Raw genomic sequence first — 27743 nt, 5'->3', positions numbered from 1 at the left:
CTTAATGTCCAGAAAAGGTTAACCATATGCAAACTACTTAATGGAACACTTCCTAGGACACACTGAAGACCTGAACTCTGCCCAAGTCTCTTCTGGAAGCGTTGGCTTAGGCCAACGCATGCCAAGGATCAAGCTAACAATTTAACAGTGAGAACAATTTTCCTGCAGTGCCTGGCAATATTCCCAGTCACAACCAAAAAGTTTTTAGTAGAGAAATAACCACAGGCCTGATTTTCAGATCCCTTGTTTTCCCAGAATACTGTTCCTGTCCTCATTCAAGTACCACTATCTTCTCTTGCCCCAGTTTTTCAAACAAGAAAATTCATAAGGCATGAGATGACAGGCCTCAGAGACTGTACAAAGTCCAGTATTTTTTAAAAACAGACCAGCAAGGCCAAAGAATTAATTTATTTATCTCATCTGCTAGTTTCATGCAATGTTCAGGAAATACTACTATGTGGAACATATTTATATTGGATTTTTAAAGTATTCCAGTATTTTCAAAATTCAAAATTCATGTATTTAGAAGACACCCAAAGAGAAACAGCAGAAATGGTAACAAAAAAGGTCCAGGGTGTAAATCAGCAAGATAATGTACAGAAAAAAAAAATCCAGAATTCTTTCAAAGAAAACAACATATATTTCTAGATAAAAAGCTCAATGTCCAGGGAAGTTGGAAGGTCAGCAAATGAACAGACTGCAAACACACACACAACCTCAAATGTATCACCTCTTACATTTCCATTGACAAGTTATTTTCTGAAACTCCTCTTCCCAGCTTTGCAGATATTCACCCTGTACACAAGCCCCATGATCTTTAATCAGCATGAACTACTAGCTATTCCTCTAAGCAAACTCTGTGCTTCTACAACTGAGCATGATCAAAATTAATTTCTTCCTTCCTCTTCTTGCCAGCTACCCTCCTGTTAAGATTTACTTTTTTGCATTCCACTTTGAGAACTTCATTTTATTCACATCAATTTCTCATGGGAAAGTCTAAGAGTAGCCATAAATAGAAAATATTTGGATATCCCCTGACAGATAAAGCAGATCATTAATTTGATATGACCATAAGTCCACTGTACTCAGTTCACATACTCTCACCCAAGTACAAATTGCAGCTTGAACATTTCACATCCAAGTCCATGTCTTGGCAAATCACAAAAGAAAATTAAAATGTTATGACACATTATCTACATCTTAACGTTACTTTATCAGAAATCACCATCTTCCCTGAACAGAATTTTTTTAGTTCATAGTATGAGATACTTCAGTACAAATCTCCTCTCATCAGTGAGTTACTAAATAAGCCGAACTGTGGGCTGACCAAGGCCTAATCACAAATTCTTTTCATCACCCTGGTCACACTGATATGAACAACACCATTACAAACCTGGAAGCCATTCAGAAATAGCTGAAAAGAGCTAAAATCTCTAGAAAAAATACCAACTAGCAGCATTACTGTAGTAAATTTCACAGAGACAGGGAAGCTCAGTCATACCAACTACTATTTTCTGTAGTAGTTACAGTAAATTATAAACCCAGTGGCCACAGCACAGAACTCTAAACTAGTGATTTGCCAGAAAAAAATCTGGGGGCAATACTCTGCACACTGAGTATACCAAAACTTTTTAAATCATCACAGTGATAGATACATGATAACTTTTTTATCAACTTGATAGTTTTAGTAAATTGTGATTACAGAGCAAGGAATATTTATTCGTGTTTTGCGGGCACTGAAATGCAAATATGCCAAGCATGGGAGAGCAGACATCTGTCTGCCTGGTACTGGTGCAACATGCAGGGTCACACACGCTGACCATGGCCAATGCACAGCCACATCAATACCTGCTCAGACATACCAAAACAGTACTTGATCTTCTGCCCAACAACCTTAAAACTGTTTGTGTGAAGATTACATAAAAAACCATGGATTATTCAAACCTGAAAATGCTGAACAGGATTTAAAAAGGAGCATCTCACTACTGATACGGACTCAAAGAATGAGTTGGAAGGCACACAAGGATCACTAAGTCCAAGTGAATGGCCCATATGATATTCTAATCCACAACCCTGGCATTATTAGTGTCACGCTCTAATGGACTAATCTCAAGGTACTGGAACCTTCTTAAAGGGTTGCATCTCTTATATGATGTGTACCAGACAAACAGCCTTATTTTAGCACCTCCTTAGTGCCTACTATTAAAATTCTGACAACACCCACTGTTGGGGAGCATGAAATAAGAAAGCCTTATAAATATGACTGCTTAGCAAAGGAATTAGAAAATACAGAGACTGTGAGCCAGACTGAGATGAAAACAAGCTTTGAGATGGCAGACCTTGGTTGCTAAGCACTGTGGATGGTGATGTAGCTAGTAGAAGGTAACTCCTTTTTTTGACCCAAGACAGATCCAAGGGTCAGATACAGTGTTCTGTCTCATCTCTCAAAAATGTAGTTTATTCTGTATCTGTAACCCTCCCCTGAAGTATCCTGTATCTGTAATCCCATTGGTCGAAAGTCCTATTCCGCACCCACTTTCAAACCCCATCGATAAGGCGTTCCCAGGAGACCAGGCCCCCTTCTCCTGCCCATTCTCCTGCGCTCTCTCCCTCCCCTTCTCTCTACCCTCTTAGACCCTCTCTTTTAATGCTCTACCTCTCCCTGCCCCCTCTCCTTGGGGCCTGCTTTGAGCTGTGGCTAGCAGCTCCAAGCAGGACCCCACAATAAGCTGTATACTTTAACACCTGACTTCGAGAGATCTCTTGTCTCAGTCTGTCCCAACCATCCAGGACCAGCCCTCGCCACAAGCCACAATCCAGCCCACACTAATGCTGATAATCTATGAATCTGAGCTCCCTATCAATATTGTTTTCCACTCACTTTGTTACATCAATGCAGTAGCTCATTACTCTACCATCACACTCAATCTCTTGTTAGAATGCACCTCAATTCACCCAGACTGCACATCAGCTCATCTCAGAAAGTCTGATTTCTGTTTTTTCCTTCTCCCTTGGAGAAACAGAAGTACCGAAAGATTGCAACCATGAATACCAGGAGGGGCAAATTTATTTGGATAAGGCCATAGCTTTCCAAATATAAAAAAAAGGAAGCTGTGTTTTGCAAATGCAACATTTCTCTACCCTTTTGCAAGGGTAGAGAATGAATCCTTGCCCACAACAGCTGTCTCATGCTGTTTGCATCCCTATGTATGACACAGTTCAAATTTCTCTGGAAACACAAGTTTTGCACTGTGATGCTCTAAAAAGGCTTTTTGAACAAACAAAATCTTAGTACAACACTCCTCACTTCACCTGTATTGAGTGTGCCAGCAAACAGCTTTTACTATGAGACCTCAGATGTTCAGTAGCACCAGAAGATCATTGCAAAGCTGCCTGCTGGCTGTACTGTCTGTGGTTATCTCTGTGGTGTCCTAAAGGACACATCCTTTGATGATCATGATATAAGAAACATGTCCAAGGGGACAGAAGGAAAAAGGTGTCTGTCCATCCTCTTTCCCTGTCTTCTCTTATTCGTTAATCAACTACATCAGATACATTCAAAGTATACTAAAGTTTCATGTGGATCTCCATAAAAAGGATTTAAGTAAGTAACTTTAAATCTTTTCTTTAAAAAAAAAAAAATTTCACAGGAGACTTCAACATATGTTGTATGTGTGCTTTCAAATCTTCACTTGTTGCACATTTCTGAGTGTCTAACAAACACAACACTGGTCACATCACAACAACATTGATTAGAAGAGGACTTGGTTTAGTTTAAAGCACATTCTTGATTGACAGTGACTACTTGACTCTATTTCAGATCCCTTTGGAGGCAGTTTTGTAACTTGGAACAATGACAACAAATAAATTTTACTGAAATTAATATAATTGAGAAAACATCATAATATATCCTGTAATTTTGTACTTGCATAAATTATCTCATGACGATCATAGAGAGGGAAAAAAGTATTTGGTCTCTTGCTATACCTGAGAAAAAGTCTGAAAACTGTTCTAGATGTCACTTTATAGCACACTATTCTACCCTCTTTAGAGTTGAAGGTGAAACTGAACACAGCTAGTCAGACTAAAAGCAGTAATCTCACATCACAAAAAAAGAGATTATTTTTAAATAACAGCTGCACTTATACCCATTGACTGTAAACAGATCCATACTATCAACAATATGTATTATTTTGGGGTTTTTAGGGATATCAGAGCATCCACTCATCTCTCACCATCCAGAAAAAGAGACAACTGTAGCACACTGAGTGGTTTTCCTACATACGTGCTGACAGTAAACCATGCTCTTTCTGTAGTACCAAACACAAATGTTTACAAAAGACTCATGATTAGTAATAATCACATTTATTACAGAAGTACCTGATGATAAACCAAAGACACAGATTGTTCAACCAGCAGAAGGGAAAAAGGCTCTGGATGAGAAAACTTCTGTCTAAGCTTCAGGCCATAAGGTAGGAGCAGAACAGCCATGGTTATTCAGCATTTTAGTACAGACGTACATTTAATCTCACTTGGAGACATATGTTTCCACAGTTGCTTTTACTATTCCATCTTTGGCTTCTTAGTTGCTGTCTTTCTAATCATGAAAGGGTGTCTATGTTATTAGTGATAAGGGGCTAATTTTAGACATCTCTTCATAAAACTAAACACCTAGTATATTAACTAAAACAGATTTCAAGTAGCAAATGCTCTTTTTCCTGAAATATGGGTAAATTCATGGCCATTGCTGGGAAGCACACACTCAGCAAAGCAGTTTAATCTGAACATTTTACCAGACTCTTGAAGTGGTAAAAAAGATTACACGTAGGCAAAGCAAAGACGCAATTTTATCAGTCATTAAGAAAAAAGGGAAAGCTCAGACTTGCTGGTACTTGAAGGAAATTTGTGAAGAAACATGATAAAATATTATGTTTCTGGCATGAAACTTCCAACTGAAAACTGGGAAAACAAGAGGTGAGCTGGCAGGACCACCATGGCAAAAGTCCTTGCCTGGTGATAAGGCAGGACATAATATTCACGGCCTTGCTTGAAAAATGCAACAGTTTTCATCCATGCTGAATCTGATCTTACCATCTTCTGTTGCAATTATCACTCCTACGCTCACAAGTTATTTCCCTTGATTTTGTCCACTTGAATGAGTGCCACTGTATCTATCTGTACTTCGCTGCCAAGTTTGCAACAAGCACCTCCAAACAGCAAAAGCAAGCAACTTAAAAAATCTAAGCAGAGCCCACAGCAGAGCTACTGAGTTATAAATTCTTCATCACAACATTAAGCGTGCACTTTGTGACATTACAAGCAGTTACATATAGCTGAACAGCATTTCTTTAATTAATGGCTATTGCTCTTTGTTAAAGAGCAATTAATAATTGCCCTGAGCCTCTAAAATTTACATAGCTTTTCTCATGGTTTTACATTCTACTCAACAGGGAGCCTCCACTGCAAAAGTTGATGACTAATTCCAGTTTACCTAAGTTATAGTTGGCATAGCCATGACTAGAGATCTCTAAGCAGGTCCAGCATGTAGGAACTTCCATCATAACGGAATTGCATGATGTTCTGTGCATGTGTACCTTACCCAAAAACCAAGGAGGGAGAATGGCCATGTTAAGCATGTTGACAAAAGCCAGCACTTTTGATATGATAAGGCAACATCTTCATTATCAATCAGGTGTCTAAAGTAGTAAAACTTCACTAAATAAATCCATCCATAATTCAAGTCAGTTTAGAAAGAAAATCCTAATAAATACATCTATGTGGTAGGAATTTTTTTTAGTTAAAATATTCAAACTGCCTAACAAAAATGTTTTTGTTACACTGGGGAAATCAACAGACTGCTAGAGATGACCATACACATGAGAACACAACAACAAAAAAACCCACCTACCCTCCAAAAAAACTGCAAAATCCAAACAAACAAACCATAAGCAAAAAACACCTCAAGGCCACACATGCCCCCAGCATTTGGATAGACTTCAACACTAGAAGTTGAACAAGCAGAGTCTTGTTTTATAAAAATATAAAATGCTATAATTATTCACGGATGTATAATTATGCACAGATGAGTGCAACTACTGGTGCAATACTCACAGGTTTCTTCTTTTGATTTAGAGAAGCTCTTATTATTTAACACTCTGCCAGTGGCAGATAAGGCCACTATGTAACAAATGTACACTGCTCATTGCTGCTAACAGACACTGAGGAGATTTCAGTGGTTAAAGAAACTCGAGAAAGAATCTCTGTGTTTCTTCATTACATAGAAAGGTCCATCATTACATATAGATCCTTAAAGAGAAGTCCGCTAACAATTTGATGACTGAGCAACTATTCTGCCAGTATAAAGTACATCAGTATCCCACACTGGAAAAAATGCAGTAATAGAAAAAGGAGGGTTTCTCTAGGCAAAGTTTCAGAGAACCACTTTCAACTTTAATGCTCAAGAGAAACACTGTACTAGAACAAACAGAGCTTTGCATTGCAGATGCTCCTGCTTTCTTTGGCCACCTGAAACTTTTGACTGCAATGCTAAAATACCTATTCAGATCCATAAAGTGCTAAACTTCCAACACACTAAACAGGTCACTAATTGCATAGCCCCATAATCTGTGTATTTCATAGGCTGTCCTAAGTATTCTGACCATTCCACTTTGTTAGCAATTCTGTATTGCACATATTGGAACTGAAACTTTAGGTCAGAGATCAAGTTTTGTGAAATCAAACACTGAGGTCTTAAGTAACTCCAGCTCCAAGTGAGCTGGAAGTTTAATATCTACATTTTGGAACTGGGCATCTAAACTCCTTCACATCATCCCTTCAGAAAGCCAAATGCTACCTCCTCTCTCACCTCAACACAGGTATTATAGCTTAGAATCAAAACAATTCTCTCATATAGATCTCACCAGTCTTTGGTAATCCAGGCAACCACACATATGTAGTGTGCTCTCATGTGCTCTCAGACAGCCTCTGAAATGAAATCTAGTCTTAACAAAATCCAGATCATAATTAAGCAGGCATAAGTGTTAAGGGAATGCTTTCTCAGCACACTGAGTGTCCCAGATAAAAGCAGAGATTAATTTTCTTTTTTGCTACAGGAAAATGAGCAGCATTACACCCAAGAACAAAAGGAAGCTTATCTGGAGACTACCAAACACTGAAAAATGAAGTGTTGAAATTTTTTTCCCACCTCCTGAGAGAGGAGCTCTGAACTTTAGCCTATTTCCTACCTCTATACAAACTTGCTGCTTTTTTACCCCATGCTAGTACTCTTGGGCTGTTCATTAACAAATATGCAGCTTGGACTAGTTTTAACAAAGAACTAGCTTTCAGTGTTAGTTAGAAAAAACACAAAACCAACATGGAAGTGCTGCAAGAAATGTGGAATACAGAGCATGTGTACAAAGATTTGGTCTGAAATTTTGGTTCAATGTCAAAAGGCAAGATTAAAAGACATCTCAGTATTGGTCTGTTAGTTTCAAAAGACTCCTGTGAAGGGTGAAGAAATGCAGCAGAGGTGCATGGGAAAGGCAAACAAAATGAGAGTATTGTGAATCAGCTCTGTACTCATGCTATTACCATTATACCAGCTCTATAAACTGCACTCTCTGCACCTTGAAAACTCCTTTTCTGCAACTTGAAATCTGAACTGTTTCAGAGCTAACGAAGATATGTAGGTGGAAGGATCCTTTCAGGATGAAAAACTGATAAGAGGATTACTTCAGTTGTGAAATAATCTGACACTGTGGAGTCCTAACTTTTCACACCATTTCAAGACAAATCCTGAATTTGTTGTCTGGAAATAAAGATAATTTTCCCACACTAAAAACTTCTGCCTGTAGTTTCAGCAGCCATTCAACTATTCGTGTAGATGAACCCAGGTTTCAAACACCCACATCTTCTGTCTGTAAGGACAACAAGTGTGCGTCTGATACAATTTCATGAACTCAAACTACTGTTAGCAGAGTTTACTGGCCAAGCTCCCTGGGGAGGCAAATTAAGTTCCACTAAACAATTTTAAATCACCTTTTTTGTAACAGTTTTCATATAGAAAGGGTAGGAAAAAAAAAAAAAAGAAAAAAAGAAACCCGAACAACCAAAATGAACACCCTCTTTTACAAGTATTGAAGTCCCACATACATACATACATATCTATAGCTGTGGGATGTCCCAGTTCTTTCAAGGAAGTGCCAAATACCTAGAGGAAATCTTCTGAATTAATCCATCCCTAAGGCAGCAGTGAAAGCAAAATCCCTGAAAAAAAATTATTTCATTTTCACACAATTAAGACTCCTCTCTTTTCCTATATTTCAAGACACAAAGGGACCACTCCTCAATTCACATCTTTCAATTTATCTTAAGTGTATTGTAACTCCAAGGAGGGAGCAAATTTCCAGCTCTTACTCTCAATCCTACAGTGAGACTCTGCTGGAAAACACTGGCAAAAGAGATTTGTTCCATTTCTTACTATTTAAATGTTATTTCTTCTCTATTTTTCTGCATTTATTGTTTTGGCTCTTCCACTATTACTATAAAAACAAATAGTATCAAAATTGGAGTGTATCATTGTCTGGCCAAAGACAACCAGAGAGAAAGATAGGTGCTAAATTACAATATGACAAAAACCTGCAGTTTGAAAGCCCTGTGGTCTTTTCAATTCAGCAATAGTCTGCAAGATGTACTCTGTAAAGCACTCCTAAGTTATCAGGCTTCTTATTACATGGAAAGCTTCTCCAGGAATGTCCTCTATCTTATAAAGTCTGAGAAGAGTAAAATATTGATAATTTTCATAATAAATCCTCACACATACCACAGATCCTGGAAGGTACAAAACTCAGCTGCACTTCCTGCTCTATGCCCATTACATATCTCTTACTTTCTTTGAAGCAGTAACAATCCCCAGAAGTTTATTAGGACATTCTGATGAAGCACAATTGCTTTTAAGCAAAGCATTACTAAATAAACATTCCAGTGTTAATATTTCTCTAGGGTGGTCTTCCTTTATTTCGGTTTTGCAGATTGATAAATCCAGTTGGAACAATAGCAACAGCACTGAGTGCTCAGATATATTAATTAAATTCCAATTATTTGGAGAGAGAATCCTCTGTTTTAGACCAGGTTTCCTGCTGATACTAAAAAATATTAAAGTACAGATCTCTCCGTCTTCCCCTTTATCCCCCTCCCCCCAGATTTACTAGCTTTAGAGGTGGAAACTAAATATCAAAGTACAACCTCAAGTTAAAAAATAAATGGGAGCTGTGGTGATATTATGAAACGCAGAAACGTACTGAACATTAACAGGGGCTAATCCAAACATATATCTGATCCAGTTACTGAAACTCGGCATTTTCACAGCCACAGTCCTAAGTCACATTAAATTAAAAGGCAAATACCCATCAGTGCTATGACCTCCAGTATTGTTACAGAATACCTGCACCTGCTGTCTGTGCCATGAACATGAACCAGATTATTTTGTCACCTAAAACTATTAAAACCCAACACTTTATAGACATCACCGTCCAATTATTTTCTTCCATCCCTTCCCTGTCCCAATTATGTTGCAGATCTACTGAGGTTTTTTCCAACACAGGGGTGTTGCTGTGTGGTTGATACGTATACTTCACATTGCACCATTTAGATACTACTGAAACACCAACAGACAAGGCTCGAGCAGTTCCAGGAGGAAAACCAATGCTAAAGTTTCACCTACATGAAGACAGGGCAGCACAATTTCTCTTCCGCTCTTCTCGAACTAAATCTATTCCTCTGTCTCTTCTCCGCCAAAGCTGTCCCTGTACTGGCTGTGAGCCGGCCCCAAGCCAGTGCTGGAGATTTCGCCGGCCGGGCCCCGGAGCCGCGGCGGGCCCGCACAGCCCGCCCCTGCTCTGATGGTGCCCCGCGGGGCTGCTCCGCCGCAGCCGCCTTCCTCCGCAGCATCCAACGGCTCTTGGATCCAACGGCTCACCGCGGGGGCCGGAGCCGGGAGACGTCAGAATTCCCCGTCCTGCCATCGGGCCCTGCTAGCCGCCGATCCCCGCCCTCCGCCCGGGCCCGCACCCGTCCCGATTCTGTCCCGAGGGGCGCCCCTCCGCCCCACAACCTTCCCCCGTGGCCTGGCCGCCGGGACGGGCACCCCGCGGCCGGGGAAGCGCTGCCAGGCACCCGAGCCGCCGGCGCCGGGCGGGAGAGGAGCGGGGCGGCGGGGCCCACACTCACCGGGGAGCGAGGAGCACAGACCGCCGCCGCCGCTCGCCGTCAGGGGCGCACAGAGAGGGAAGGGGCGGTGGCGGCGGGCTCCGCCCCGCGGCCCAAGGCTGGAGCGGCGGCGGGGAGGGAGGGAGGACGAGTGAGCGGATGGCCGGCCGGGCGACGGGGACGTGGGGCTGGCGGGCGCACCCCTCTCGCCCGCAGCCCTGGCCCCGCATAGAGCCGCCGCTTTCCTCGGCCAGTCCCTTTCCCTGGATGTAGGAGGAGGACAGGGAGCGCTGTGACAGTGGAAGGGTGGGTGGGAGGGTGGTACCGAGGTCAAGGCCAGATCTGGTGCGGTGGGAGTAATCGGAAAGACGGGCACTGGGACATGGGCAGCAGGTGTGGGCAGTGATGTGCCTTGTGCCGGCTGTAGATGCACCACGTGCTCACAGCCCCAGCGCTTGCTCTCAAGCCCAGAGGTGCTGTCAGTGAAGGCCGGGCCCAGAAGCGAACAGCTGTCGCTCGGGTCACCACCTGACACACAGGATTGCATCCCCATACTCGAGGTAGTGCAATAGGAGTGGGACGTCCTGTTGTTTCTCTTGGCAGGAGGAGAGCTGACTGGCTGCAGAAACAGGCTGTTACTTACAAGCTGGTCAAGATCAATATCATGGCATCAGTGTTAACAATATCAGAGTAGAGGACATCATTGAGGACATAATTTACATCACCCCCATAGCTGAGTGCCATGGAGACTTTATCGGTGTCCAGCGTGTTGCCAGTAGAATAGTGTCCAGTTTGAGCCTGAAAAATATTGAGGAATACATTCAGTGCAAGTAGTTGGGGTAGCTGCAGTGGGAGCTGCACATTGAGCTCTAGGTAGCAGGAGCAGAAGAGGCTAGGAATTGGCATTGACCCAACAAAGGGCGCAGGACCCTGTGGCCCAGATAGGTGAGCAGACACTGAGAGACACAGCAGGAGCCAATGGTTCAGCTGGAAGACCCCAGACTTTCACATGCTTAGACTGAGGGTATAAAAGCCTCGGATTTGCTTTGCTCTGGGAATCTGAGACTCTGTCATGGGAAACCTGGGGTCCAGCCAGTAAGGAAACCTGGTCTGACTAGGTGAGAGTGGCGTGTGTAGGAGTCAAACAGGGAACCTCTCAGCTCACTGGAGCCACCCATTGTGAAGTGACCTCTGTTCCAGCACACATGCTCTTGAGTGTGCCTGCCAGAGTGATTCCTGGATGGTCAGACAGGAAACTTTGCTTAACAGTTAAGTAAACGAAAAATTATCTAATTCCAGGAAAATAATTGTATACATAGTAAAGAGGAATTGCATGTAAGGAATGTAAATATTCTGCAAGTCTTGGTAAGGTCTTGGAGGGCACTGCCTAGAAGACATGCTAACCACTGACAGTTGGAGTAAAACAAGGTCTCGAATGTTTGGGTTTTTTTACCTGAAGAAAGCTTAGACTAAGAGCAAACTTGCTGGCTTTGCTGCAGAGGAGCAAGTCTCAGGTGAGTGAAAATGGAAGTGCTGAGCTCTACTTCTAAGAAGGATGAAACCTAGAAAATGCCCATGATGTCTCATGTTTGTGGGCTGAAATCCTGGATACTGACCTATGCTGTCAGATTCTCCTACGTACATACACTGTCCAGCTGGAAGTGTCAGACCAGAAGAAATCAGTGGGAAGGACCCCAGGATCTAGCAAACAAGATACATTGAATAGGATTTTTTTTTAATTAATATGGAAATCCTGGCTTTGACATACGGCTACTGATTTCACTGGAACAGTTGAGACTTCTAGGACCATTTGTAGTTAAACCTGCTATTCTCTAACTTATACCTCTAAATAGCCTGTAATCTACAACATACAGTACTTTTGAGTTATTGCTCAAAATCTCTTCCAGGTTGGCCTGGTTTCTGTCCAGCATAAATACCACATGGAATAATTCACTTGCACTAAGTTCTTTTAAAATTGTATTGCTTTTTAGAATTTACAATTTGCTTTACCAAATAGTTAACATGGAACTGGACATTAATTCACAGTATTATTTTTAAACCTTTGGCCAGAGAGGTTCCTAAGACTGAGCTTGGAAGAACACAGTCATGTTTGTAGTTTGGCTTTTCACTCATCAAGGTGGAAGCCCATGTTTCTACATGACACTACAAAACAATAGATGACTCTGATGGTCTGAAAAGACAGCGAATTTCTAAAACCTCTTAGAGCTTTCATTATTTGGTAGAAGTTTTTATTTTTGTATATGTTTAATTAATAGTGATAAAAACATTTGAAACACGTTCCTCTTTGTGAGATTAAGTCCTGTAATGCTTCTCTGGGTCACTTCCTTTAAAAAAAAAAAATTAAAAATTTTAATTTGGTTGTTGTTGCTGTTTCTAACAGACTTCCAAGGCCCATGTATATCACTAAGTTTTGAATCATTAATAAAATCCTCCGTACCTAGATACCAGAGCAATAGATGCAAAATCTGATTGACCTAAAATCTCTTGGATAAAAAGCAAAGACTAGAGAAAATAGCAGGTCAGCAACAGAAATGGGAAATCCATACATCAGCTCTGACTTTTCCTAGTGAATATCTGCAAGATTTGTACTTTCTGTTCTGTGGGGAGGGAAGGCCCCTGAGTTGATATTAGAAGGGAAGATCCTGTGTCCCAGAAAGAGAGTCAGAACTGCTTCAGCCTGTACTGGTTCTTTGTAAGGACACAGAAGCTATCATGGGATTGGCTGTTCATTAAAGGGTTTATGGCAATGCTGTCTGAATGTTATTGCTGGTATTTTGAGCATTTGAGTATTATTGTCACTGGGGTTGAGTTTACAACAATGTGTCTTATTTAGCACATGACTAAAAACCTGTGGGTTTGCCTTTCTCCCAAGACTGCCAGGAGGGAAGAACTATATTAGATCCACTGTTTGTAGGAAGATGCTTACTGAAATGGGTTCTTGGGTTTTGGATCAGATTTCTAGGATGTCCAACAGTTTTCTTGGACAATCATGCATTGTGCTAAATCAGGATTAAAGAAAATTATTCTCTGTTCCTGCAGTGAAAATTGATGCAAATGGGAATAACAATGTCCTTCATGTTGCAGTCATGTGCATCCTACAGTGCTTTTAGGGTTTTTCAAGAAATTATTTCACACCAGATGAGGAACTGTGTGTCATTCCTTTGTCCTTTCTGTGTTACTGAAATCCATTTCCAAGGAGCTTGGTCTAATACCAGATTCCTTCTGGAGTGTTCTTTGAGATTATTTGCCAATGTCCTAGAAGTCCAGGGAGCACATAATATCTGTTCAATTGCTGACTTTGCTATTGTGTGTCTCAATATATATTTCATTCTTTCTGACCCTATCAAGAAGTTACAAATGCTTTGAATTGCCAAGAGATTGTTTTCAGCTTATTACAGTCAATAAAGCCTTAACATACAGCAGTAGATTTCAGTGGTGTAGCAATCTTCCATGCAGGCTCAGCTGATCTCTGAGGCAGCAACCATCACAGGATTGCTGCAATCACAGGGTTGCTGCAATCAGTCTCAAAACTGGGCTACGATAGGTCTGACAGGGAGGCAATAACCTTGAGCTGGCAGCCTAGAGAACTCAGAGCTTTGGAGTTGTCAGCAAAAATAAGTGTCTGCATGTGTCCTGCTTTTTCTGGCTCTCTGTAATGAAAAGCCCTGATTAGGTTTGCTCTGGAGTGCTGTGTCCCCATAAGCAGCACCTAAGGGTATATAATTTAACATACTATGTTCTACAAAACATATGAATTCATATATTCAAATGCGTTCAACACTCAGTAAAAGTTTTCCTGACTCTGGGAAGCCATCTCAGAATGAACAGAAGAACTGGTGAGATGGTAGCTTGCAGGTTATGGCCTATAGCTTATCCTGAGTACAGGAAAATATGTTTGGTGGCTCATGAAGGAGTTCATGGTGAGCTTTCACTGTTATTCATGACTGTTATAAGCTGTTCAAATTGTCAGTGTGCAATAGGAGTACAAGTCTGAAAATAGAGGGTTTGACAGCTCCCAGAAGACCTCTCAGAAATACCATAGCAGATTCTGGTTTTTGAACTGAGGGCCTACTGCATCTCCCTCTTTAATTAGAAGATTGTGCATCCTCCAAAAGAAATTCTGTGGTCGGCATATTTTAATAAATATGTTTAATTTGCTTCTGTTCTTAGCACTAATTTAGTTAACTGTCTTTCTTTAAATGAACCTTCAGAAAATTGCAGTAATGTTTACTGAACTTCGTTTCCAGCAGCAAAACAAAGATTAAAGTTCTGCCATCTACTGGTTAAACGGGGTTTAGCGGAGGCTTGTTGTCACTCCTACCTGTGAGAGGGCATTGACTTGGGAGTTTAGATCCTCTTCTTAGTCCCAAGTAGAAACTCACACAAGTGTATTGTCAATGAATTATACTGTTTTATTGCAGAATAAAACCTTTTGTTCGACTGTGCCACAGGAACTGAAGAAAAGGGACTTGAGGATGGAACCATGTACCAAAAATTAAAGAACAAGTTGTCTGAGACAAGTTAAACTCTTCACTGCCACCACTGCACCTTCAGCACCAGACTGTGTAATGCTTTTGGGGAATTTCTTCCAAAGTAGATAATCTATGATGAGCTTATGGTTGTTGTATGGAGCATGAGAAAGAAAAACTGTTCGCACCATAGAAGTGGAAGGACTGTTCTTGTTCCTTTCAAGAATAATGATATAACTCGCAGTAAATGCAGATGTCTTTGCTGACCACCAGTGTATTTCCTTGCATATCTGGAATGGTGTAGAAGACTTTAACTCGGACTTGATTCCCATGAATGCTCATCTGAAAACAACCCATATTCAGAATGTTATTTAAATTTTTGGTGTATAGGCAATGTACAACACCTTTGCACACAGTAAGCCTGGACTTGTGCTCTTCATAGTTTGTGTTGCACTAGCACTAATATTCCTTTACTGAGCTCAGGACTCTGGCAGAACATGTTACTCATCTGATAGAGCAGCATGAAGTGGGGAGTAAACTACTCCAGAAAGCTGGTAGAAGAAACAAACTCTGGAGCCCAGGAAATCTACCATCTATCATGTGGCTAGTCTAAGATAGCAGTTTTCACTTTGCTGCTGTACCTGCTTAAAGAACTTGGGTACACAGTCACTAACCCTTACTAAGAGGCACCTGTTTCCTACTACATGCTTGCTGCATGCATTTGGTGACTGGTAAACATAACAGCCTTGGACATATACTACAACACTACCTTTCATTCACTGTACTGACTAGTAATTGCTTGTAGCTGGTCTGACATCTAGAACTTTGTTAAAAACAGGCACATAGGAATCAAGGGAAATCAATGGAAAACACACTTTTTGTAAAGAGGTCCACATTTTATATTGCCTATACATACATGTTTTGCTCAAAGAGCATTAAAGATACACAGAAGAGCAGCAGGAATTCCTTTGTTGCACTCTAATGGTAGACTGCTCTTCTGTAAGGTTTTACTTATTGTTATGCCTAAATATGAATAAGCGTTCTTAACTAGTTTTCAGTGAAAAATTGGATACTGCCTATTTTTCCCAAGATGTTTGAACTACTACTTTGCTTTTTGATTCCTCAATTTTTCCCCAGCAAATCAACATGCTGAATAGAAGCAGCAATCCCAATTTAAAAATATTCCACTTAGTTGCTTCCAAGGCTTCCTGAACAGAGAAGATCTCATCACCTATGATATGACACAGTCGGGATGGATGCTTCCCTGACATATTTTCCTACTTCTGAAGGCAGAAAGCAAATGCAGCGTGACTGATCTACCCTGACCACTAGTGAAAGTGAGAGCACAGAGCTAAATTACATCTCACAAAAGTTGTCTTTTTTGTCTGTTTGCAAGTAGTTAAATTCTTTGCACACAAACACAGAAGAAGGGGATAACATAGCAGAAAATACAGTTGGTGGGCTTTTTTACCCTGCTTCTGAGTGCAATATCTAGATGCCATGAGAGTGGGAAATCCTCTGCTACTGCTCTATGTGCAAATAGTGCCTCTATAGTTAATCCCTCTTCAGTGAACAAACGACCTCATTTACCAGAGACCTTAATGAAAAGCTGTGATTGTGCCAAGAGAAAGCTATCCAATGGGATCTTCTATGAAATGTCCTATGAAGTGTTACCAGGCCCCCAGTGCTTCATTTCCATCAGTGAAATCTCATTCACCTTTTTTATTCCTAATGCACTTCAACACTCCATTGTTTAGATTTCCATAATATCAGGGGCCTGTGGTGGGCATCTGTTGCAGCAGACCTCTTGTTAGGGGTAGAAATGAGCCAAGACACAGACTCACTTAACAACATGAAAAAGGTCCCGGCTTATTATTCTTTAAAGCTTAGCCATTCTGACTCTGACTACAGCAAGCTCCTACTGTTGGCTTCTCTGACAGACTCTGACTGATGGCTATTTCCTGCTGGAAAATCACTCCAAGTATTTCCTTGCTGCCTCTGACTGCAGGCTTTTACCTAGCTCATTTATGACTGCAGCTCATTTATGACCTGGTCCATCAGGTCCAGACTGACCTCACAGCAGATCTTTTGCAGCAGCAACTGTCTTCCTTGTTTTGTTCTTCTTTGTGTCTCTCTGGATCGTTCTTTCCTCCTCAGGGCTCCTCTACCTCTTCAAGGTCTTCTTCCGCTAGGTCCTCTTCCTCAAGGCTCTCCCTAACCAGCCAACCCACCCTTTTTATCACATTTACCTTTATTAGTCACAGCTGTGACCAACTAAGGGCAAGGCTGTTCTTCTTTGATAATTAGTACAACTGTGACTTATCAGGGACAAGGTCACCTGCATTTCTCCCTTCTCTTTTAATTAAAAAAAACATATTTAAATAGACGTATTTACATATACTTAGGATTTACAACTATACAAATATTTTTAAATAATGCATATGGTTTACTAGCATATAAAACTACTCTGTTTCTATTTCTTGGGCTGGCTTACCTCTCCTTAGTCAACTTGGTGTCTCATAGCACTGTGTGGGTCATCATACTGATGATTTTGTCTCTCAGAGCACTGTTGCCACTCCTGCAGTGCCAGAAGCTGCTTTAGCTGCTGCTTCCTCAGGTTGTAGCAGGGAAGAGAGCCAGGGCAGCCAGAGCTGGCAGGCCAGGCGTCCACACGCCCAGCAGCGGGTGGGGGAATGCAGCACCGCCCCAGGACCATGCCAGATGGCAGCCATAACTCTTTTTAAAATCGAAGTCCAGACTTCTGCAGCTCTTCTCCCAGATGTCTTATTTCTCACAGCTCTTTTTTGGCCACTGTCTCCCCACAACTCCAGGCCATGTTCCTTTCCATGACTCAAAGGCCATGTTCCTCTGCAGCTCCTACCTGGGCAACTCTTGGGCTGCCTTATCTCTGCCTTCCTTCTTATCATGTCTTCTCGCTATCACGTTGGGCCATCACCAGATTTATTGGACACTCTTCTTCAGTTATATGTCACAAGGAAAACATGCAGAAGCAAGAGAACTAATGTATTCAGAGGTTTACTGTTCTTCAGTCATAACCAGTAAAACAGGGCTGCTGATCTGTCCGTGCTGGTTTTGGAGTCTTTGGAGAAGTCAGATACAAAAGTAGCAGAAGACCTTTTAGAAAACATGGCTAAATTGTTTTGTTTAATGCATTCAAATTCTCCTGAAAGAGCGACTTTCATATCCAGAGCACTAAAATGGTCCAGTGGGGGATCAGGAAAACTTGAACATTCAAAACTACACCAGTTACTAGCTATTACCCTGTGGACAGACCAAAACTGTAGTGAATCTCAATATCCTTTCTTGCACTCAACAGATGGTCAGGGCTGTGCAAATATGCTGCTGGAATACTGCTTGTCCCATGTCCCTTGAGGTGGACGTGTTTGTAGCTCAGGCAATACTACAATTTCTCTGCTTAAAAAATAAGACCAGCACATTAGTTGTTTTTGTGACATACACACAAAAACATCCTTCAATATAGAAGGGTCTGCCCTTCGTGCAATCACTGCTAAACTTCATCTGGTTTCTGTTGTTGGCAAGTCATGGAGGAAAACTAACAGTATGTACAGTATTGTGTGAACAGTATCAACCTTCACTGAAAAGAGACACCCTGTATAATGAGTACCTAGATAGAATAGGACAGCTTTTCTTTGGACTTCCATCCAAGCATAACTTATCCTACAGGGGATTGTTAGGAAATCTTTTAAACATTCTGATGGTAACTGGGGAAGATGACACAGAAGATAGTCAGGAAGACAGCAGTCCTATTGAGCTCAACTGAATGTTGTCGTCATTCGGTGCTGTGTAAATCTGATGAATTGATGACTCTGAAGACACTTTTTTAATTTGAATCCTGCAGTTGTTTCTTGGCTCCTAAAAGGGTTCCTCTGCTCTTTTAGAAATGGTTGCTGGAATGTTTATACTGTCAGTCTATATTATTTATGGAAAAAAAAAAAGAAAAAAGAAAGAAAGAAACCAACAAAAAGTAGCCAAACAAACCAATTGAAGCAGTTGCTAGTGTGTTTCCAATCCAGCAGCTGGGACTGATTAAACACAGTCTGCAGTTTCTGATCTGGTGTTCCCTTTTGCACAGTCTTTCAATAAACCATAAACATAGCACTTGTGCTTCGTGGCCTACCCAATACCATCTCTGTTCTGAGAAAGCTTCCTTGCCTTCTGCCCACTTCCAAGGAGAATCTTGAAATGCAAGGGGAGCAATTGATTTGCAATGCTGGTGCCAAAAGTACTGAGAGACAAGCCAAGCAGCATAATTTGAGATGCACATTTAAGAGACATTCACACTAGAACTGGCTTCCACCGCCATAAGTAACATGCATACCCTTCATACTGCCTGCCTCTCTTCCTCAAGGCTCCTCTACCTCAAAGCTCTCCTTGATCACTCAACCTACCCCTTTTATCACACTTACCTTTATTAGTCACAGTTGTGACCCATTAAGGGCAAGGCTGTTTAATTAGTACAACTGTGATTTACCAGGGGTGAGGTCACTTGTAATCCCTTCTTCTACACCTACAGGAATCTGCACGATTCATGGCTATTCTGTCCTGTAACCAGTCTCTAGGTGGGTCCCTGGATTTGGGGTGAGCTTTCAGCTTATCTCCAGGCCCATCACAGCTTTGGTGCTGGAGGTGCTGGTGCCTGTTCCCATATTGTAGTACACAGGTGCAGGACTGCTGTTAACTTACTGGTAGGGCCATTTTTAAGCTGGATGATCATTTCTTTTGGCCCATGGGGAATTTAAGCACACCGGTTCTGCAATAATATGGGTCATTGCCACTTTTCCTTCCCTGGCTGACCCTCTGAAATGTCACACTGTTGCCCAAGCTATCGTCTGCCCCGCACACCTTGACAATTTCTATCAATGACTGCCTAGTGGTCCTATCTAGTTATGTCACAGAGAACACAAGCCAGTTTTTAATTGTTTTATTTGCAGCATGGATTGGAAAACTTACATTCTTTCTGAAATCTTGAACTGAATTGCACATTGTAAAGCTACATCTGCATAACAAGGTGATAAAGCAAGTCAATAGCCCTGCTGGGACAATGTGGGGAACTGTTTCAGTATGGAACTTGGATCTAACTGTAAGGTTGCCCCTGCTCTGAGCTGCAGAGTCCTCTCCTGTTCCACATTATTCAATTAAATACACACCTACAAAACCACTGCTTGCAGCAGCTTTGTCATTAATTATCTTTCCCTTATTCAACCATGGACTGCACTCAACAGAACCCATTTTAGTTACAAACTGATAGAGAACAGAAGAAGGAAATGTAGTGGTAACCAGGGTTAGCAAATGGGGACTTGGCACATAACAGACCAGCTTATTTTTCACAGATAGAGATACACTGGTTGCCTCTCCTTCTGTTTTCCTTATTGTGGAACACAGCAGTTCCCAGTCAGTACTTTCCTGATCAGGGGGACATCTGTTCATCTGTACTAGAGGAGAGCAGTGACCCACTGGTGAGGGGCAGCTGGCTTTAGCACAACACTCCCATTACAGGGGACACCAAAGAGCTGCTGAAGACTATGCTGGAGCAAGCATGATAGCATGCCCGTTAGCACCAGCCCAGATGCTGCTCCAAGAGAACACGGGGGGCCCTGCAGCTATAGGGTTATATGGAGTGCCAGGTGCCTCTTCCCAGGGTGATACTGAGGAGGTTGAGTTTGGCTGAGGTGCCGGGCTCAGATAAAAAGCTGCCTGGTGCAGAAGCTATGGGAAAAGGCAGCAGACCACACAGCACCGGGGAGGATGAGCAGGAAGGCAACAGGATCCCTCTAAGGTGGTGCTTGTGCCTCTGCAGCAGTGATGGGTGCAGGACTCTGGCTAAGTGAGCAGCACTTTGGTTCAGGCATCACCGCCAGTCAGCCCTGCTGTGCACACCCAGAGAACTGTGGCAGGCCATTGCCTTCTCAGTAACCAAGGAGTCTACACCACAACTTATCAGGACCTAACAGAACCATCCTGAGCAGGACTAGCCAAAACTAGAACTGCTGTGGTGGTACTCCTGCACCAAGGCAAGTTAACTACAAATCAACCACATTACATTGTAGACATCTGTAGCCCCACCCTGAGGCCATTGGGTTCTCGGTACAGCAGTGGGCTGTAGTTATTAAATTACATTTCTATTTAATTATCTTTCAATAATTGTTTAATTATAATTTTATAATTATTTAACCATCAACTCCTTTAATTCCACAGTGATGTCTTATTTTAAAAATTTATCTTCAACAGCTGCTTAAGAGGTGGGACAGCTAAAAGGCTATGCTGGACTCTGTAGTAGGTTTGGACTCACAAGGTGGGAAAGTTGAGACTCCCAAGGTGGAAACATTGAGAGCCTGTGGCTCCTGGCAACAGGAGAATGATTCCTTTTCATCATGTAGGTATGAACTGAAGGCACTCAGGTGCAATACTCTGACAACAAATAAACAGAAACAAGCTTGGTCAGGAAAGACATCTGAGCTCCTCAAGGACAGAACAAGTCATGGTGGCTGGAGATTTTACTTTTGCTGACCTCTCTGTCTCAGAAGGTTTGCTGCTTGTCAGGGCTTTGACCTGGGGTGCTTTTGTCATGCCCTTAGACTACAACCTCCTGTCATTCACATGGGCACCAGTGACACAGCCAAAGGAGAATCTCATGCATGAGCACATCTCTCTGGAGTCTAGCATACATAGTATTTCTTTACATTGTTGCTGGTGAAGGAGTAGATCTATCCTGTAGGCAACAGGTACTGTCAGGCACAGAAATAAATAGTGCTATATATTTACACATAGACACATACATTTTAAAAGGGTGTTCTATATACTGGGTTTCTGATGCATTATTAGAGTGTAGAATCAGAAAATCCAATGTGGTTTTAACAACAAGACTAGGAAATTTTATTTTCAGAGTGCATAACTCTTACTAAACCTTAACATCAATCTATTATTCCATATATGGGTGTTTCTGCATATTTTGCATTTCAGAATGCATTAAACTACTCTATTCATAAGAAGTGCTTTCATGTTCCCTAGGTCCAGAGACAAAACATAACTAAAGAAGTTAAACTGGCAATCCTTTACACTAAATCAAACCCTAGCTGGTTTTTGGTTGTTTGTTTTTTGGTAGTGGTTTTTTTTGGTTTTTTTTTTTGTTTGTTTTTTTTTTTTTTTTTTTGGTTGGTTGGTTTTTTTTTGTTGATTGGTTGGTGTTTTTCTCTCAGAGAAATGATTCATTAACTCTGAGCAAATACTTTATGTACTCTGTCAGGAAGTTGTTTGTTCTAAAACTTAAGAGTTGGAAATAAGCTATTAAATATTAAAATCAGTGTATTTGAAGCACAAATAACTTGCCTGTCATATCATCATATTTGCTAGCTGGCTGGGCCTTAAATTTCAACCTCTTGACTTTGCTACTTTGCTATGTTGTTACACAGTTTACTTTCAGCTCAGATATGGATTTTTATTTACTAAGTCTCAGTTCTGTTAGCAGAATTAGGGAAATTCCTGACATAGCAAGGAGTCTCAATGCTAGAATAAAATATGAATTCTGCAGTTATGTCTGCTTGCGATAAATACTTATTCAATACTTACTACTGCTGACTATAATGAATTTGGTGAAATAAAGATGTTTTACTTGATGGGATCTCTGTAGGGTTTTTTTTTCCCACAAGAGATAGATGAATTTAAACTGAAGGAATTTCTTCTAAGTCTCTGTACCTTGTGAAAAGTGTGCGTATATTTGATATACAAACATTAATATGTAATTTTGTTTCAAGTATGCAGTTTAATGTGTTCCTTATTATAACCTTTATTTGAAAAGGTATAGTTGATCTGGCAATCAAATAAAAAGTTGAAAGACATACCATATCTTACTACATAACTTGGAACTGATCCAGAACTTTGTTGGCTTTCCATATCAGGGCTTTTGCTTCTCTTACTCAGGGGCTGTTGGTACTTTTAATTAACAAGCCAGCATTTGATTTATTTCTGTGATTAGAACAGTTTTTGTAAAGACTTTTTTCAGGAAGTAACTGTAGAGCTATTATGAAACAAAAAATTAAAAAAACAAACTAATTATGTGCTAGGTACTTGCACCTTTTTTTTTTTCTTTTACTTTTTTTGTAGCGTAGGTATTAGAAATCGAATTTCTCTTTTGTTTTCCATTGCAAGACAAAAAGTGCACAAACACGATGTAATACTTTTATTGTCTCTTCAGCTGTGAGATTTTGGGGGAAATAAACAGTATCCTATTAAAATGAACATCAGAATTTACTTTTGATTCAGATATCACCAACTTGGAGAGATGAAAAAATTGCAAATCTGAAACCTGTCTTGCTTAGGAAGATGATACTTCATGAACCACTTCCTATCATGAGCCAAAACAGCATTATCCCTCTATTTCCAAATACTGATGTGCTAGTTTAAGCCAAATGAAACCAACCCCCCTGTAGCTCTTCTTCCCTACTGGTTGCCAACAGGAGGGCACATTCAAAACAACTTCCGTGCTTTTAAGTTCTTGGCTCTCAGAAGCCACAATTTATTTTAAACTTTTCTTTTCAACCTCCACATATGGTTTGTGTCATTCTCTTCCAATTACTTGCAGCAATGAAGAGAATTCAGAAAAGAGAAGTCAACAGTATAGTAGATTTCAGTAATCTAGAAATGCTTTTGCTTATGGCTCTATGGGACAGGTACCATAGGATTTCACACTTCCTCTCTTCACCAACAAGTAAAGAAAACATTTTATAGAATCAGAATTTTAGCAAGATTCTCCAGCATTTGGGAAGCTAATGACTCTCACTCCTGTCATGTGAGTGGATGGATGAAATTGTTCATAGCTGAGAAACCAGGAAATGGGAAGGCCAGGACAGACCACTAAAAAACAGCACAGCTCCATCTGATTTTCATCCACTACTTCCATATTTATACAGTCTTATAAAATCCTCTGGATCTCACCTGGACCTGAAATGCTTCTTTATTTTCAGGTTTTTTGAAGCTTGCTTACAAATAAATTGCTTCATGAAAGAATTGAGCAGCTGAATTTCATCATACTGAGTGTCAAGAGAGCTCTGGTACAATGAACTGTGTTCCTTAAGGATAAAAACATGATGTGATATTGACACCACATCAAATTTATATAATCTTGTATATAAATTTGGGATGATGTATCAGAACTTTAATTTCTCAGTTATATCAAAAGCTTTCTATCTGTCACAGTATGCTTTCTCCCTAGATATAAAGAGTACAAGAAGGTTACAAAAGGTTTGGAAGATCCAAGGTGCAGTCTGCTCCATTTACACCTCCATTTACACCTCTACAAAGCCAAGAAACTTGTAAAAATGACAAAACTGCCCAGGAGTTGCATAACTTGAGTTTAATGAAGTTATAGAATCCAAAGTGCCACAAAATGTTTATCAGGATGCAAAAAGATATAAATTTTGTTTTCAGAGGCCTTACATTTTTTTCCTAATCTTGTCTCACTAATCTTGTCAAAACAAAGACAATGGATGCTCAAATAATTTTGTTTTTATCTGTGAGGCACTTCTTTATTTAAAAAAAATATGAAGGTATATCTAAGAAGTGGCAGTTTTATCCTGTTTGTTTCATCTTTCAGTTACCAGCCTGCCAAGCAACTCCTGCATGAGGAAAAAAACACCTCTAATGAGTTATCACATTTGTGAATGTGACAGCTCCAGTAATAATTCACCTCACTTTTTTCCTACTGTCTAGGGTAGCAGGTGTGCTACACATGTGAAATGGAAAGGATGGCTAGCCTTCAACAGCTGCCATACTCCATGGCCGCTGGCAGACTTGGCTGAAGACAACCATTGGATGGTTTAGGTTGTTTTGCCTGGTTATAGATTGCTCATAGATAAGATGGGAAGTTAAAGCACAAAAAGTTTCATTCTTGCCCCTGTTTTACAGCTTATAAGTATTTATCTGGAGAGACAGTTGTTCAAAAATAGCCGAAATCTCACACTTCATTTATATCTCAACTATAAAAACTACCATTCTTCAGTCTTCTATCAAAGAAACCTTGTAATTACCTGCCCTGAATAAGTGATTGAGTAATTTATGTAATTATTTGTTAATTGAATGCATTTTCACCTTTTTAGAAAAATATTTGCTGCGTCTCCCCCTTGAATCCATGGGAACAGATCCCCTGTGGAGCCCAGCCAGCTGGGCAGTGGGGCGAGTCGGGCAGAGGGAAGGAACTTCTCCTTGGATCCTGGGGGCTTGGAGAAGCTCCCACATGAGTCCAAAGACGAGCTGGTCCCACAAGCAAAGGAAAGAGGCGCTCTCCCTCACGATTTGTTCCAATGTTTAATGAGGGCCTGGAGAGATCCCAGGCCACATCTGACCCCGAACAAACATCCAGAGCAAGAGAGGGAGGGCTCCGCCCAGAGCAGCCAGATATAGGGGGGCGGGGAAACCCAAACAGCCAAAGGGGGAAGGACATGGGAGTGGCTCTCTGGGGGCAAGGCCTCAGAGTGACCACTGAGGAGGGGGTGAGGGAGGGGTCCCAGCCAGGTCCAGGTACCTGGTGACCCTGCTGGAAGGGTCTGGACAAACTGGAGGCGAGAGATCTCTGAAGGTTGCTCTTAGAATATAAGGTTTATTAGGGATGGTGAAAGGTCTTGCTTGGAGCTGCCAGACGCAGCATGTGGCAAGGCCTGAGGGGATGGGGGAGGGGAGAGACAAGGAGTTCTAGGAGAGGGTGGAAGATCTAAGAGGGGGGAGTTCCAAGAGGGCGTCTGGCCCCTAAGAGACCCCTTATCAGGGGGCTTCAAGGTGGGCTGGAACAAGACTTAGGCCAATGGGGTCAGAGACACTTGATCTTTCAGGGGAGGGTTACAGGTGTGGGGTGAACCATACATTTTGGGGGTTGAGATTGAACAGTCCATTTGGCTTTTGGACCTATCTGGAGGTAAGGGCATTGTCGAGCCAGTAGGGGGGGTTGGTTTCATCCTGGCTGTGCTATTGTAAATCTTTTGCCAGGCAATTATATTTATCCATCATTCCCAACAGATGGGAAAGCTGGGATGAACCAAACAGATACAAAGAGGGGATATGGAGGGACAAACCATTATGAGGGGATATACAGTGCAAACACAACTCTACAAATATTAATTAATTACTTCCTCAGAAAAGCCAGGGAATCTCAGAAACATGGAAAGCTGGACAAGACAAACACAGGTCTAAACCAATGTGGTTAATCAAGCGTTCTCTCTTTATTCAAGATAAGGTGGTAGTTTATATAAGCTTCCACATAGTTTACAAAAACAAAGACACTCTGATTGGTAGGCTAACATTGTTTACCTTTTCCTTAAAACGGCCTACTACACCTTACACTATAAAACCTATACTAATTCACACCCAGACAGCCCAGTGGTCCCCATGACACCTTAAGACTATTTTCTATCTGCGCCACAAGCTCTGAATTTCTAACTGCGTCAGAGGCTTGAAGGCCTCACCAGGCCTCAATCTGAGGCCTAGACTGGAGTAGCTCAAATTTCATAATTCATGTCCTCTTTCTCTCAAAAATGCTGCAACAATTCCCTCTTTTTCTTTTTGAGCTACTCAGGCTGGAGTGAAGGCGCGATAAACTAATTTTTGCACACACTGTAAAAAACACAGTATAACAATCAAAATAACTATAAAGATAAGAAAAAAGTACAATACCAAAATGAATTAAGTCTTTGACCCAGCCAGAATAACCTAAAGAATTGAGCCAGTTATCAAATGGAGTGTCCACTACGGTAAGTTTTTTCATGTTGTCCTTCAATTGTGTTAACTGTTTATAAATCGATTGAGAATGGTCAGACAAATTCATGCAGCACATGCCCTCAAATCCTTCACACCCATGTCTTTGTGCTAAAAGAAGGAAATCAATTGCAGCTCTGTTTTGTAGAACCGCATGACGGGTATCGTCTACATCTGCAGCAAGCTCACTTATCAATTTAGATATGATATTAATTTGTTTTCCTGTCTAGCAGGCTAAAGTTCTCAATTGCGTGAGCGCTTTTGATGAGGCGACCCCTGGGGCAAAGAGTGAGGCTACTACTACAGAGGCACGCCCCCACAATGACACTATATCTTTACAATTAGGGTCCATTTGGAGAACACTGCGTTTGGCTCGTTGAGTCTTCTGAGGCAATTCGAGAACCTGATGTATGGTGGGAGCAAAAAGCGTCAACCTACCGATATAACATGGGCCTCCCCTAGCATTTTGAGGGACTGCTGACCAGGCTCGGTCCCCACAAATGAGGAAGGTTCCTGGGGGCAGTTTTCCTGCACCACCTCTTGGCGGTGTCACAGATTGAGTCGAATTGTTACAATATTCTGAATAGTTGTAATACAATGGTGATCTGGGAGACAACCAAGTGTCGTCATCTGTCAATTTTCCATTTTCTTGAGTTGGTTTGGTACCATAAGATCCAAATATTAAACAATAATTTCCTGGGACAGAACCCAAAAGATCGAATTCTTGAAGACTGTCATCAGTAAATTTAAGGTTTTGCACAAATGCAACAGCTTGCACTCCCAGAGTGCTATTTAGATTTATTTGAGCTCGGGTCCAAGTTTTGAACTCTGCAATGGGACCCAACGAGACTCCAATTAAACAAGTATAAAAAGGGGTTAGACGGTGTGGCTAACGACAGGCAGAATGAATCTTGCCTTGTTTGTTTGGCCCAAGTGATCCACATATTTTCTCTCTTGTCAATGTCAAGGATTCCCGATACTTCAACAACCAAAACACTGCTTAATAAAAACATTGAAGCCCACCACATTCTTCTCAGGTTTTTGAATGCCCTGTTTAACATAAAAGAAACAAACTTAATTCTAAACATAAACTATAACTTTTAATAAACTAACTTCTAATAAATCTAACTTCACACTTCTGATATTTCAACTTATTTTTCTGTACTCTACAAAATTAATTTTCATCAGAACTGGATTCATCACGGGATGTTCCAGGCAAACTGTTGTCATTGACGTTGTTATCACTGTGGGTTGGTATCTTTT

General features: G+C 41.2%; 1 protein-coding gene and 1 pseudogene across 5 annotated transcripts in view; one reads left to right on the top strand and one right to left on the bottom strand.

The window, feature by feature from the left end:
• ACO1 (aconitase 1) overlaps positions 1-10387 on the bottom strand; it is a 43385-nt gene extending 32998 nt beyond the window's left edge. For 3 of the 5 annotated variants that reach the window (XM_041711477.2, XM_030257957.4, XM_032744076.3), the window contains exon 1: positions 10231-10387. The gene's annotated coding sequence lies outside the window, so the exon portion shown is untranslated. Of the gene's footprint in view, positions 1-9724; positions 10068-10230 lie in introns of those variants that run through there. The other 2 variants (XM_072922702.1, XM_032744077.3) reach the window with 2 other exon arrangements.
• A 157-nt stretch (positions 10388-10544) lies between these two features.
• LOC140681954 (Golgi to ER traffic protein 4 homolog) lies at positions 10545-22354 on the top strand (annotated as a pseudogene).
• Positions 22355-27743: the final 5389 nt, after the last annotated feature.

Source organism: Taeniopygia guttata, chromosome Z (genome assembly GCF_048771995.1).
Source record: "Taeniopygia guttata chromosome Z, bTaeGut7.mat, whole genome shotgun sequence".
In the NCBI taxonomy this organism is placed as follows: Eukaryota; Metazoa; Chordata; class Aves; order Passeriformes; family Estrildidae; genus Taeniopygia; species Taeniopygia guttata.
The sequence above is the reverse complement of the archived record's forward strand: the minus strand, read 5'-3'. Positions and strand labels throughout refer to the sequence as shown.